The following is a 15891-nucleotide window of genomic DNA, read 5'->3' on the forward strand; positions in this document are numbered from 1 at the left end:
AAATACTAAATCAACCCTAAAAAACAGCTACTGTCCCATGGCTTGTTTGAATTATGCTTGTTTTCCTCCACTTAGCATAAGGAATAACTAGAATTCTATATTATATATAATATAGAATATTATAGTATAGTATATAATCTATAGTATTATATTATATATATACATTATATAAGGAATACTAGTAGAGTATTCCCTCTTTATGGCTTGCTCTCAGTCTTCCTTTGGGTGTATGAGTGAGTGCACAGGTAAAGGCATATGTATGTACAGGCATACATAGGTACCTGTATTTGTGCCTGTGTACATGTACATAATTCTCCTCTAGTGACCAGATACAGAAATGACCCCTGAAAGTGTACATTAAGGTATTACAGAGCATCCAAAGTAGGGCTACGAGGATGGTGAAAGGTCAGAGGGGAAACCTTATGAGGAGGGGCCAAGGTCACTGGGTGTGTTCAGCCTGGAGGAGACTGAGGGGAGACCTCACTGCAGTTACAACTTCCTCCTGAGGGGAAGTGGAGGTGACAATGATGATCTCTTCACTCTCATGACCAGTGATAGGACTCAATGAAATGGCCTAATGTTGTGTAAAGGGAAGTTTAGGTTGGATATCAGGAAAACGTTTTTCACCCAGAGGATGGTCAGGCACTGGAACAGGCTCCTCAAGGAAGTGGTCACAGCACCAAGCCTGTCTGAGACTAAAAAGCATTTGGACAATGTTCTCAGACACATGGTGTGACTCTTGGGGTGTCCCGTGTGGGGCCAATGAGTTGGATTCAATGATCCTAATTGGGTCTCTTTCAACTCAGCGTATTCTATGTTTATCTGATAACTAAATAGATATGTATGTGCAGAGAGACAGTGCCAATCAGCCAGCCTGATTTAACATTGGTGTAAGCACACCATTTTCAGCTATGGGATCCCCTAAAGAAATGTTTAGGAGAAAGTTCACAGGCCTTGTCTGTTTTGTAAGAGATGTTGAATAAAAAAAACTCTGTGCATACTAAACGTGCAGCTCTTATTGACAAATAGGTACACAAGCATCCGTATCTCCATCACAGTCATGAAAAGGAAATGCCATGCATTTCCAGTCATGTTATTCTAAAATCAGCAAAAAGTTTGTGGGGGGTGGGGAGGGGGGAGGAAAAAAAGTTTTAATGTGGGAAGAGACAGAAAGCATTAAAGCAAAGTCAAAGATGCAGAATGCTACGGTGCTGTATGGTAACAGCTGTGCTCTGCTGCCATCCTGAAATTCTGTGTACTGAGCAGCAACCTGACAGACACTGGGCTAAAACTGCTGCCAGGGATCAGTGCCACACAAAAGCATCCTGGCCAAACACATTCCTGTGCAGACATTGTGGCTCTATCCCAAGGTTTCCATCATACCAACAGATCTTGGTGTAGGAATTATCCCTGAGGCATATGATCTGAGCTCAGAGTCAAATCCAGTAAAGGTGCACTGTCAAATGGATGTAGATAGGGCACAGATGCATTTGCAGGTTCCTTACACCATTCAGGCACGGCAATTCTCAATCAGATGCAAATGGTCTGGGAACTCAGACAGGTCAGAGCTGGTTAAGCCCACTGGGGACTCAGAGTAGTTAAACCCACTCCTAACCAGCAGCAGAAGCCTTTCTCTGCACATGACAATGGATGCACATTACTATGACTTCATTTTCCCTGAAACAGTCTAAACTTTTGGTTGGGATTGAGAAGAAATTGCTACTGATACTCCAAGCATAGCAGTTGCACTACCCTGGTGTCAGTCTTGCAAGAGTGTTGTGAAATCCTAGATGGAAATTCAAAGGTATGTACTTTTCAGAAGAAAGTCTGATTTCTGCAAATTATCAGCCTTTTCTAAAATTACTGGCCTTTTCAGTCTTTTCATCTAACAGAAAACATTATTTCCCTCATGCTCCCAACATTAATTTATTATTTAATGGAGAAGGACCTTAAGTTACCTCAACTGAGAGATCACCGTCTCATTGCATGACTGGCAACAGGCATGAAAACAAAAAGTTGATGGCTCTTGAACTGATGATTTTAAGGATTTTCCAAAAAAAAAAAAAAAAAAAAAAGAGCAGTGGGAGTTGGGCACTGCAGTAACTTTAAGCATCTGTGTATCCCTCATAAAGAACAGACAAGAGGAATACAGAAATATATTCCATCTCAGAAGATAGAGAAGATACTTCACCACTGTCTGTACATTTACAAGCTTTTCTGGCCCCCTTTCTGCAGTCTCCATCTTCTTCCTCTTTCACAAAGCTCTATTCACCATGGTCAGCTGTAAAGGACCAGAGAACAGAAAACTTTCTGATACCACTACCCCTTGTCTGCCTGCTGACTGCATTTGTGTAGATGGTATTGGCCTTCTCAACACACCAATTAGCTTTCTGTATTTCTTTTTGTAAGCTACACTGAGCATTTCCTAAATTATTCCCAGAAGTAAAAAATAAAATGGAAACAATATCTACTGCATTGGCAAAAATCTCGATGTTTTCATGTTCTCCCTTTCTTTTACTTCATTCCCAGTTTAAAAATCTTTGTGAGTAAATGCTGCAGTTGATACTACAACTGTTTAAAGATTATCATTATGTCTGTGTGCCATTCCTACAAACATGAAACTTTAAAGCACATAAAGCAGGAAGACTGACTGACACCCTTGGTTCGTTTGCTCAGACCCAGTTATTGAGGCATAAATAGTGTGCTGTATAACACCATGAACTGACCTAGGAGTGCCTATAATACACAGGTACAGTGAGACCTAGAAAAACTGAGTACTCAATGTTAAAACAGAGAGCCAGCACTACCTAATTTCCTTGCCCTGGTCTTACAGAGCTGTGACAAATGACACAGGATTTCCCCCCTTCTGCAGGATGGAGTTCCATATGTGACTACCTCAGAGGAATATGCAAAGCTTGAATATTAACATTCAAAACCCACAAATTTTCATCTTCATTATTTTCTCCTTCCTCCCTGCCCCCCAAAAGAGTTTCACCTAAATGCAAACTCATTTTAAGCTGTCACAAAAATAATCAATTGCTGCATTTAATCTGTTTTTGTTTTAGGAGTGTGAAAACCATATGAAAGTGCATAAAAAAATGATATGTTAAATGATCCCTCCTGAGTCACCAAGTCACTGTGGTCCATCACTGCATATTTAATTACATTTTAAAATAAAAGAATATACTTGAATTGATAGAGCATAATGGCTGCTTTGGTGCTGCTGTAGATATTCATATAAAGACTTAAAGAAACACATGGTTTACTGACCTGAGAGGCCACGACAGTAACCTATAACAGCCATCATGGTCTCTACTGTGAATTCTTATTTCATAGACCCCTGACACCACGGATGGAAGCAGGATAGAGATTTATAATAAAAATGCTGACACAACCTTACCTATAGCTGTGCAAATGGTGCTTCTATAATTAAACTTTACAACTTCAGCACCACTAGATAAGTTGCTAGTTTTTAATCATATTAATCAGAGCTTCATGTTTCAATTGCCATATATTATCATGCAGTGTGAACTATAAAAATAAAAAGATTCCCAGCCGCTAAATATCACAGCTGTTATGAAACACAGAAGTATATCCAAACACTTCTCCGTAAGTGCAAATATACTGAAGGAAAACCTCAGTTGACTATCAATTTTTTGTTTTTTTTTTTTTTTCCTAATACATTGGTTCAACATAATGGCCACAGAAGGTACTCTGAATACATTACAAGAATATCACTGAATAGTAAAAAAGTTTCATTAAGATCTCCCCTGTTTCAAATTTCCCTATCAGCACTAAAACAAGTCTACTGTTTTCTATAACAATGACAGCCAGAAGCCTGCTCTTTCAGAGGAAGGCACTGAGATTATTCTTCATGCACTGCTGTTTTCTTTAAAAGCCAGCTCTCCAGCAATAGCGAGGAGTGGGTGGCCAAACTCTCACTGCTTTCAGTGGTCTGAGATTTGGAGCCTGGAAATGTTTTATGTAAATATTTCTCTTCACATTTTCTCTTCATTAGTCCGAGTGATTTACAGCTTTACTTCAGCAAGGAAAGTTTCCTCTCAAAAAAGCTACATTTAGTGCAAAGTGAAGGGATATTGCATTGGAGCTGCAACCCTCTATGTTTACCAAGTGGGCATTGCTAACTACAACAATAAAATTAATCTATAATTAAAATTTGGTTGCTTACCATTGTCCTGAATTTGCAAATCCTTGCATGCTGCATGCCACTTTACATGTACAATATGATACATTCCCACACTGTCAGTGCATACTCCTCTACAGCACCAGTTTTATAACACCTTCTGGAGACAATTGTGCTTTTCTTCGAGATGGGTGGTACAGGTATGTAGCTTGTGGGTCACAAGGGGTCCCGTAAGCAATCCATGCAATGAGCATGCCTGTAATTTTGTGTGGGGGAGAGTATGCAATGGACATTTCTGAAAATTATAAGAGCTGTAGCAATGCATAGGAGTTGCCATAGTGTTATTCTGACCCCTGAAGGATGGAAACAGAGTTAACTTCATATCCTTTTTTTCCCAATTTACTCAGTAGACTCTATGAATGTCAAACTCTAAACTGCATTAGGAGGATATTTTAGTGCTTGCCCAGACCTAGCCTCCAGAAATATGAATATAGTCATGAACTAATGGTGAATCAACTTTAAAATACTGATGTTTTCAGAGAAGCAGGAAAAAATGATTTTTCAGGCTGCTGTAGGGTAAAATTACTGTGAGTTTGATAGTGCATTAAATCTAGTAGGTATGTGAAGATCATATTTATCAAGAGATGTAAAACTCACTCTGCCCTCACCTCTTCTTAACTGAAAAGTATTTTACTGACATTTCGCTAGAATGGATTCAGAGTGAAGTGGGGAAGGACACAGGTCAGTGATGATAAGATCACTCATTTCAGCTGAGTTAAGATTTCATCAGGCTTACATTTTTCAGAAAATGCATGTGTTAAAGGTATGGGCCCTCAGCAGTGTCTTTGTGAGCTTACCTATCTTCAAGGAGTGCTCTTCCCCCTCCTCCCCCTGAAAAGATAGGAAAAGTGATTCGGGATTCTAAAAGGGGCATTAAGGCATATCCTGATACTGCTATCTTTGAGGACAATTTGCTAAAAAAGTCTGAGTTAAACCAATGAGACTCCTGTTACACCTTTGCTCTTCACCCACTCGCTTCTAAGACGTTTGAAATGCGCTAAAAGACCACCTTTTCGGTTTTTGTAAATGTAACAGGTGTATGAAGCTGTTGTATCTGACAACACTTTTTCCTCATGTCAGTCACGCTGTATTGTAACACACTGAAGCAGCACCCTGCCAAAGCTGTGAGCAGTCTTTGCTCACACCGAGAGAGACACAACGCTGTCTGTGCTGGGCGCCGCACACACCCGGGCGAAGCGGCACCGGCTCTGCCTTGAGCACTGGGAGAGACAGGTCAGCAGAACGCCGTGCTCGGCACTAGGCGACGGCGAGGGGAGAGGAGGAGGATCAATTTTAATTTCGGTTTTGTTCCTCCTCCGCTCAGCTGTTGCCATGCACCCAAGTCCCAGGTTGCGGTGTGACCTTGCAAAGGAGCGCGCAGCCGGGGCTGCTCAATGGGACCATTGTGCAGCCCTGCCGGGGCTCTTCGGGAGCCTCTCCCCGGGTGTGGCTGAACCAGCGCGCCGGCAGCCTCCCCCTCCTCCTCCTCCTCCTCGTCCTCCGTGAACTCCCTGTCCCGGGGAAACTCCGCCAGCAGCACGCTGATGCAAAAAGCAGCCTACAAGAGGCAAACCCCTTGTCAGGAGCTGAGCAAGGATCTCCCCTCCTCTGCCCAGGTCTCCATCCCTCGCTGCCGGGAGCGCTACAAAGTTAAGCCAAGTGATCGATACGCTATAGGAGCATATTATTCCACTATCGGCGACTGATGCCACTGATGTAATCAAGTTACATAATCACCGTCTTTGCACAAATACATCCATCTTCCTACAGACAGATCTGCATATCTCCTTCCATCCATTATGCATGAACTCACCAGCAGTACATAAGGGTACATATTTTCGCACACACTATGTAACTTTAGCATTGCAGTGCATTGCACTGCACAACGTCATCACTATCGATTCCCTCAACCTTCCCCCATTCCCTCTTATCAGGACTGATTTTGCAGAGAGAGATTACCAATGTGCATTGCTCGGATCCCTTTAAATCTTTAAAGGCTGAAGTGCTTCCCTCACTTGCTTCTGTTCTTAAGAAGATGCTCTTTCCTTTTTCTCTCGTCTCGCTTCACACCACAAGTAACAGGAATGAATTCCCACACAGTCCCTCAGCCAGATGCATGTATGTATGAAATACCGAAGATAGCATCTCTGTTTGCACATCTTCCAACTCCCATACACGTGGTCCGAGGTTGCAGTAGGTAAGTTATTGGATAAAAAAGATATTTTGTAAGAGCAGCTGGATGAGGTATTTTCAGGCTAGTGACATTTATGATATTTCTCTACTATGAAGCTGAGGGGATATTGTCCTTACCGCCCCTCAGTTTATAATTTCCTTGCAGGATTTACAGGAACAGTTGTAATCCCAAATTACCAATGGCATTTAACCCCTTTAGCACCAGTGCGCTGTACCACGATCAATAAGGATCACGACCTTAAAAGTTTAACAACTTGAAAAGCAGATTTTCTCTACCTCCATTGCAGCTATGAAATGCAGCAGAACGCTGTACAGAGTTGGAAACATCTATTTAACCAGAGGATGGGATCCGATCTCATATTAATTAGATTCCATCACAGAGAGCTTCTTTGCTGTCACATACCCTTTCCAGTCAAATATATTACAACCAGGGAAATAAAAAATAAAAAGACGGAAAATTAAAGGCTCCTTGCTCTTATAGTACTCTCCCAAATCCAGAGGATGCATAAAGACAGAGGGAGGAGATTTTTTTTTTTAATTTATCGCAAAAAGCACTCACCAGAAGACCTACTGCAGTTATTCCACTCAACTGCCAATAGCGGCTGGAGCCCCTCGCATCAGGGTAATGCAGCAATCCCGAAAGTGCCCATTTCAGTCACCCGCCACCAAGTTTAGCAATGCCGGGCTTTTGCCTGGATTAAATGACCTTACCCACAGGAGTCTCCCGAAATATTCCTCCGGTGCGATCAGTCAGCGAGGCGAGTGCCGGTCACCACACTGCGCACTCGGCCGGAGGAGCCCCGTATTTACTCCTGGGGCTCAGCTGGCCGCGAGTGCCGCGGACGCGGCGCCCATCCATCCACCGCTGCCAGCTCCGCGGGGGGCGCAGGTAATTCCATACAGACTTCGGCGCCCCCCACCCCCCCGAGTCGCCCCTTCCTTCCTAGTTCAGAAAGTGCCCGCGTCGCCGGCGGGAGGTACCATCCAGGTGCGGCGAGGGGGGGCGGGGGGAAGGGGGCGGCCGGCCTGGGGGCCCCCGCGCCGCCCGCGGGCAGCTCCGCGCCCAGCGCGCCGCCGCCGCGGGCCGGATCCCGGCTGCCCGCACGAGTATCCGGCGAGCGACGGTCCGGAGGGGGTTCCTTTCCTGGTGCTGGGCGAATGTGGGGAAAACGCTCCGGGGGGTGGGCGGGGGAGGGTGCCTGACGGGTCCCAGCACCCGCACCGCAGCGCCAAAAAAAAAAAAAAAAAAAAAAAAAAAAAAGAAAAAAAAAAAAAGAAAAAGGAGGGAGGAGGTTTGGGGAGAAATTCTCCAAATGGAAAAGAAGAAAGAAAAAAAAAATCAGTTGTCCGCTTGCCCCGAACGATACTAATCCCCGGTGAAAATGACAAGTGATCAGCAAAGAAGAGGAGGTCTTGATTGATAACCACAATCCACCCAAAATATCCTCGGGAGCAGAGGAAGAGAGGGAGGGAGAGAGGCGAGGGAAACTGCAGTGCATAAACGATCCCTGTGTTCCTACGAGACGGGCTCGCTCGCTCGGCTGAACGCGCCCTCCGCCGGGCCGGCAGGAAGGGGCCGGCACTGCCACCCGATGGACACCGCCGCACTCGCGCCGCTCTGCGGGGGGAGCCGCCGGGGAGGGCCCTTCCGAAGGGATCCTGGAGAAACTCCCGGGTAGCGGGGCCTCCCTCCCTATCTCCCTCCGCCCCGGCGCCGCCCGCCTCCCCGCGCCGCTTCGGTCCGCAGCTCCGGGGCCGCTCCGCTCCGCTCCGCGCCTGCCGGGGCAGCGCCGGGGGCACGGCCGGGCGGGGAACGCCGGACGCGAACACGCGTGGGGGTCAGCCTGCTTCGCTTCACCTCTTGTGCTTTATTTATTTTATTTTATTTTATTTTTCTCCCCCCCTTCCCCTCCGGTTTCCCAAGCGAAGTGTTTTAGGAGAGATGATACATTATCTATTCTTGGATTTTTATAAGGCAAACTGTGGGCCTCGCTGTTGCCATGGGATCTTCTTTGTGCGAACTCTCTGAACTGTGTGGGAACAGTTTTATTTCCTTCCCTTCAGATTTTTGTCTTTATTTTTTTTCCCTTCTCTTCTGCAACTCTTCTGAAGATATGTATCAAAATGTAACTGCATTATTGCCAATTAAGATTAACAGCAGCTGCAAGGTGCATCTAATTAGGAATGTTAATTACTTCATGAAATAAATAGTCATTTGCGGATGTTTATTATACTAAACAAATGTTCTATAAAACATAACTCAAATTCTGACACTACCCTCAATACATTTGTTCCCATTCCTGCACAAAGGTGCAGGGCATTTACCCTCCAGGTGCACACACAGAGAAGAGATAAGAGTTGCCTGTGTATAGGTACGGGGTTGGATTCAAGGCATTTTGAACTCTTACAACCCATTGTATGGGGTGGGAGTGTGGAGGAGCAGGAAATAGCTGAGCAATGTGAGATAAATGTGTACAGTTACGTATCTGTTTATATCTTTGTAAATAATGCTCTCCAAAACCGGGACAAAGAGACTAGGCAACATTCACTTATCTCTTCATCCATCCTGGCTCCTTGTTGGGCCACAGAGAGGAATCCAAACTGCTGCAGTTATTAAACCCCCAATATCTTACAAGAGAAGGGAGAAAAGAAAAAGCAGTGCATGGGAAAATGTGATTTTACTATGGAACATGATAAAGGATTATTGATAGGCAGGTAACGTGCCATGCAGAGTCAGTGGGTTGCAGGAGGGCTGGGAGCTGTTGCAGGATTTGTGGAACTTGCTCACACCCCACCCCACCTCACTTTATAACAGAATGGCATTCTTCATGTCAGGTAAAAAAACAGATAAAACTGGAAATGAGTGCAGCAACCAGTAGTCAAAATCCAATGTTAAAGCAAAGAAATTAATGTGACTGGTTAAACCAGGCATTCAGATACTACTATGATGAGTGATCCATATGCGTGGGCAGATAAAAGAGACATGAAAAACTTTATGGGATTCTCTTTGTGGATCAGTATAGGGCATTTTATGTTAGCTAAGTGACTCATATCATATATTTTAGAGAGCAGGTTTGGGTGCTTGATTTAGAAGCCTGGGCATCCTAGCTGTTTGACAGAGTGAGAGAGAAAGACAGAGGGGTTCCCAACTTTGATTCTCACCATTATCCTTTGGGAGAGCCGCTTTCTCACCATGGAGATGTGACAACAGACTCCCAGCACAGGCACCTCCATTACGGGAATTCCAGGAGTCTTCCTTGTGCCTTGACAGAGTGACAGATGCTTGAGGCTGCTCATAGTCTGCAAAGGACAGAGAGTAGGAAGGAGGTGCTTGGGCTAGCCCTAACCATTTGCCTTCAGTTCCTGATGCTTTACACTTCTCTTCCACTGATAGCCAAGTCATTTAATATCTCTGTCCTTTTGTTCCTTCTCTGTATAATGTGAATTAACACTGTTCTTACTCATAAGGGCGCAGTGAAGATAAAAAGGCATTAATGTTTGTTAGGTGTTCTTACACAGTGGTCATGGGAGCTATATAAGTTCCCAGAGAGGCTGATTAAGTGTCTGGCAGAAGAAACGGAAAATGAAAAAGAGTGGAAGCCAAAAGCTGTGAACAAAATACAATGGAATTGCTAAAATGGCTGAAACCAGACTAATAACACAGAAAAGCTGTAGACCATTCACATGTGCAGAATACAAACCACCTGTGTTCTTGAGTTAGATTTATTCCAGTGTTAAAGAAACTAGATTCTGTTCATTTCTCAGTTACTGAATTGCTATGAATAGCAATGCAGTTGTATGGATACAAGCATAAGAGATTTTAAATTTAATTTTTCTTCTCAGCCACATACTTAGTCTCTAATTTGCTTCATCTTCCCCTTAATAAGTATGGTTTTTATAATATAGAAAGGGATCTCCTTTGTCCTCATCATGACTTGTGTTTTCAAGAAATTTCACCAAAGAGAAGAGCATAATCTTATCTGTTTTAATTCCATGGCATTCAGTGCATGCTGAAATGTTTAATATGAATAAGTAGTGTATCTTGTGTATATGAGTAGTGTATCTTGTACCTGAACCATGTGTGTGATCTTGTGCCTTGTGTCCCTTGAAAAAAGGAAGAGGCACAAACCACATCCTCATATATGCCTCAGTGTGTGTCCTTAAAAGGATCATCACATTTAGTGCGTGTTAAGTGAAACAGCGCAAAGTAAGCTTCCTTTTCTAAAAGTAATACATATCTAAAATGAAAGGGCTGACAGAGTATGTGGGTCTGAAGAATGTTAACTTCATGCAGAATGCTCTTGGTTAATAAATCCAATCTGCTTGAATGGGTACTGCCCAAGAGCTGATATCCACAATCCCCTTAGCTGCCAGGGGTTCTACAAAACTTCATGGCCTCATGCTTACCCTGCCAGCAAATCTGTCCAGAGGGTCCAAAGATTGACAGGTCTTGATTTCTTGCTACCTGCCTGTGGATTTTAGGTAGTAAATATTGTTTCCATTTGAGTGTTTATTTTCCACTTCTTATCAAATGCAGTGGGAGAAACAGGGTAACACAAAACACCAGCACTTCACATTCTCTTGCTGAGTGTGCATATACAATAGAACTATGACATGATATGATTCTGACAGCATGAAAAACAAGCATAGATTTTTAGATTTAAAAAGTAATGAAATCCCAGTTTCCAAAATATGCCTTCACTCCCCCACTAAAAACAACCAAACAGAACCCCTGCTCATGTAAAAATCTACTTCTGAAACCCTTTGATCATATAAACTGCATTCTCAATCTAATTACTAAACAGTTTCAGTAAAGAAAAATAATCAGCATTTTGTCTAGCTTTTTTCTTTTCCCCTTTTCAAAACACAATTGCATTGATCTTATTAGAAACAGGTTCCCTTTTTTTCCACTTCTGGCAGACTAAGTAGCCTTGAATGCTTCAGAGAGAACAAAGGAAAACCTGAAATCTGCTATGTGATTAACTTCCTAGTTCTTGAGTTCTTGTGTATATTTTTAAATTTTGTATATTTTACATTATATATAATTGTATTTTATTTGTTGAGTGTTTTATATATTGTACCTTACATATTGCATCCTTTCCATAAGTCTAGGCAAGAGTGTTCAAAAAAGAAGATATTTTAGAAAGAATAATCCCTAGTTCTGTGTCATGTGAAAATTTCGAAAGCAATTTCCTTTACAGAGTGGCCTGATCTAACAAGTACATATCCAGTCAGGGAATAATACTCATCTAATAATGAAGAGACTTAATCACAAAAATTATTGTTTATAGTTTTAATTGCAATTATATTTTTCTTTTCCTGAGCCACTGTTGGGTTTGCATGGCCAGATTTTGGTATCAGGGGAAAGAGCTACAGGGGTGGCTTCTGTGAGAAGCTGCTGGAAGCTTCCTCCATGTCCAGCAGAGCCAAGGCCAACCAGCTCCAGGATGGACTCACTGCTGGCCAAGGCTGAGCCCATCAGGAATGGTGGGAACACCTCTGTGATAACACATTTGAGAAGAAGAAAAAAACAAGTTACTGTGTAGTTGCAATTACAGCCAGAGAAGAGCAGGGTGGGAACATGTGAGAGGAACAGCTCTGCAGACACCAAGGTCAGTGGAGGGGAGCAGTAGAGAGGCTTTGGTGGGTGGGTGGCATCCAGACAGTGTCAACCCACCACAACCACATACACCTTTGCCTAAGTACAGCATGCTGTGCTCACTGCTGAGCTGTGTTGCTGAGCTGCAGTTGTACCGCGCTTTTCTTGTTGGTATCATTTTAGTGTGACTAATTTGGCAGCTTTGTGCAGAGCGTGTCAGACAGCCCAGGCTATCTGGTGCCCAGCTCTGCCAGGGCCTCGCTGCTGGTACAAACCTTCTGTGTCAGGTACTCATCAGCTGCAGGTGGCCTGAGCAAAGCATTACAGAACCTATGGATGAAAAGTGACGTTGCATAAAAGCTAAATATCTTGTTACTACTTTAACACATGCATTTCATTGATTTTAATGATTAAAGAAAACAGGATTTGCATATGTATGTATATAAATATAAATAAATTTATATATATATTAGCTTTGTTGTCCTTCAACTTATCGCTTTAACCTAATATAGCAAAGGATGATGTCAAGGTAATTAAATGTTCATCTCTTTCCCATTTTTAATTTTGTAAAATAAATGGTTACTTGTTGATCCCCTAGTCTCTCATTAGAGTATCTCAAATGAAGATAAAACCCATCCATAAGCTGCTTAGCTTATATATACCTCATCTATTTAATTAAACAGCACTCTATCACAAGATGAGAAAACTAAAATTATGGGGTGCATTCATGCATTTAAAAAATTATGTATGTTTCAGTTCAGAGTTGCTTTATTTTTTTCCCCCAAGGAACTAACAGAAGGCAGCAATAAGGAATTATTTTTCTTTGCAGATCTGTTTAAAGTATTCAGTAATATAAATCTCATCCAATTCCTATAAACTCTATACAAAGACTCCTATTGCTTCAGTATGTGTTACAGCAGTCTTGCACTACTGTTGTCTAACCAAATGTGAGATTTCAAATAAAAACATTATTTGGAAAAGAGTTGCACAAGAACAAGTGAACCATGTTATCAGAGTAATCCTTTAGCCAGTGATGTGTCCCAGCAGTGGCCAGGGCTGGATGGCTGCAGGTGGAAAAGGCAGGGCTGGTGACAACCAAAAGCAATTCTCATGTAATACCCCTCCCAACTTCTGACAGCTGCCAGTACAGGGATTTTCACTTATCATCATGAGAAAATGCTAGTCACGAATGTGAAAAGTGTTAGAACTTAAGAGACAAATTGATCTGAAAAAAAATCTAAACAACCCAACACCCAAACTCTAAAGGAAAAAAGCAAGACCACAAGCAAAACTTTGTTGAGTCATGCAGCTGCTTTGTGAAAAAATTTTAGTCTATTTTCTTTTTTTCATTTTAAAAATTGCCAGAAGGTGGAAAATGTCCCAGAAGAGCAGCTCCCATGGGCTGTTGCTTCCTCCCTGCTGTGTTGCTCCCCCTGCATAGCACACTGCCCAGCACCTCCTTCCCAGCCCATTCCAGCCACTGAACCCTTCTGTTGCTGAAAGGTTTTCTCAGCAGGACAGGGATATTTCCATGGCCTCCTGTGTGCCTGTAGGCAGGCCATGGCTGGCAGTGGCAGGGCCAGGTGACAGGGACCTTCCCCAGCAGCCGCAAGAGACCCATCCATGTGGATATTATACACAATTTAATAAATATGATTTCTGTGCACTCCTCGACATCTGTCAGCACCTACCCATTCTTGCTTCGAAATGTGGTATCTGTCCTGGTTGCATAAATGGGGTCATGTAGTCATCATGTCATTAATGGGTGCATAATACAAATATTTTTCCTTTGACTGCAGTCATCTGGTGAAGCATTCCCTCCCTCACCATTGAAATTACTTCTGCAGCCTTGGTGCAGGTTGACCAACCAAAATGTGGAGTCATGCAGGCCAGGGGAGAGATGGGACTGCCAAGAGCAGTAAGGTGCTCACTCAGATGCAGTTCTATATGAGCAAGTTCCCAAAGAACTATGGCTACTCATACTGATGTACATTAAGTACTAAACTTTCATATATCAAAGAGCATGACTGACAAAACCAAAATGAATTCCAGAAATTGCCTCTGTGTGTAATGTAAACCACTTTGACAGGAACAGACTAAAATTTAACTGGTTTAATGTTCCGGAGTAAAAATATCCTTTGGAAAGTTATGAAGCAGAATAAGAGATTGCTAAAATCAAAGATGTGTGAATTATCTACCTCACAGAGCTCGTGAATCAATTACATATAAAGCTATACATGTCAAAATTAATTAACCTAAGGAATGTTTATTATTCAGTGTTGTTGATTTTCTGCCTCTCCACTATACACACACACATATGCATAGCAAGGAACTTGATTTTGTGTTTACCAATGCATCAATTTTTAGCAGCTGCAAAGGTTTGTCCCAGTTATTAATACAAGTGATTAGAGTCATCTGCAGTCAATGTTTTGTAGCTTCATTTTGCTATTTGGATGCCATGGGGAGATCAAGGCCTCTACATACAGACTGGGGCTGCACATGGGGGAATAACTTACTGAGGGCAGGCAGAGATAACACATGCAGTGGAAAGGGGGAGGGAAAAATCAATACCTTTATTACATGTATGACAGGTCTTGATTGCAAAACCTGGCTGAGAAGAAAGTATCAATACAGGTGTACTGTGGACCCCTATCTAAGGTGGGGACAATGACTGTAAAGGAGATGGGAAAGATTTTGAAGGCAAGCAAAAAAAAAATAATGATAGTGATACAAAGCCTCAGCTTGGCTGTTATGGTGGAACATGGTGATTAAAGTTTAGGACATAATAAACACTTGCTCTTTGGAACAACTAAGCAGAGAACTCACAAGAAGAGAAGCAGCTCTTTACCTTTTAACAGTGCACAAGACCCAGTTCCAGAGCCAATTATTTAAGTTCCACTCTACAGTAATCATTGTGAAGTATGTGAAATACGTGAAGTATGCAGATTCCTGAAGCAAATCTCGCCAGATCCCTCCAAATAGATATCAAAACAATCTCACCTTCTCTTACTGGAATATTGTTTTACTGTAAAGAGAGGCAATACGTAAATACAATGGAATTAGTTAAAATGAACTTAAAAAAAAATACACTCCAAACAGCAAAATATTAGTTGGTGCAAAGGATGCTGTTCAAAGACATCATGTTACAGGCTTGGTGAAAGAGCCCATCAGATCCTTATAAAAGGGCTATCTTGATCCTGACAAATAGTAAAAGGTCATTTAGACATTAAAAGAAGCCCCTTCTTTCCAACATGAAAACCACAGCCAAATAATTGGAAATTATATATAGTAAATTAAATGTAAAGCTATAGCAACTCAGCCTTGACAAAAATGTTGAGAATCAACCCACTAATAGCATATAACATAGAGAAAAAATATTTTCAAACTCATTAGAAGATGAAGTTTGCCATCATTGGTAACAGCAGATGATTCAGTCGGATGAGAATTAGCAGAAAAAAAACCCAGTTAATAGAGCAGTAACAAGTTGAAAAATAGTCAATTTATAGATATTGTTCTAGTACATATGAGATGTTTTAGCATCTAAGGGTATTAAAATGACTATTGCTACCATAGTTTAAAGTATTTTTGGTTTCACAAAAATCTTGTAGTACTCACAAAGGAAATTATCAATATCACTATCAAAGTTTCTCATAAATGTCAGATTAATATTAAACAATTTCCAATAATCAATCAAAACATCAAGAATGATTGTGATAAGAAATGAAAACAAAACTGAAAAGAAGCATTATACCACAGTATAAATCCATAGTGAACTTTTTTCTGGAATATGACACATGACTGGCTCACCCTGTCTCAAAAAAAAAATCTTAATTGGTAATTAGTATTAAGAAAAGTAACTAGAAAGGGAGTAGTCAAATAGAACATGTTTGCTCGG

General features: G+C 42.0%; 1 protein-coding gene across 1 annotated transcript in view; it reads right to left on the reverse strand.

The window, feature by feature from the left end:
- The window catches only part of IL1RAPL1 (interleukin 1 receptor accessory protein like 1), a 670743-nt gene extending 663328 nt beyond the window's left edge, over positions 1–7415 (reverse strand). The window contains exon 1 of the mRNA XM_053934082.1: positions 7109–7415. The gene's annotated coding sequence lies outside the window, so the exon portion shown is untranslated. The remainder of the gene's footprint in view (positions 1–7108) is intronic.
- Positions 7416–15891: the final 8476 nt, after the last annotated feature.

This window comes from Vidua chalybeata, chromosome 2 (genome assembly GCF_026979565.1).
Source record: "Vidua chalybeata isolate OUT-0048 chromosome 2, bVidCha1 merged haplotype, whole genome shotgun sequence".
Classification (NCBI taxonomy): Eukaryota; Metazoa; Chordata; class Aves; order Passeriformes; family Viduidae; genus Vidua; species Vidua chalybeata.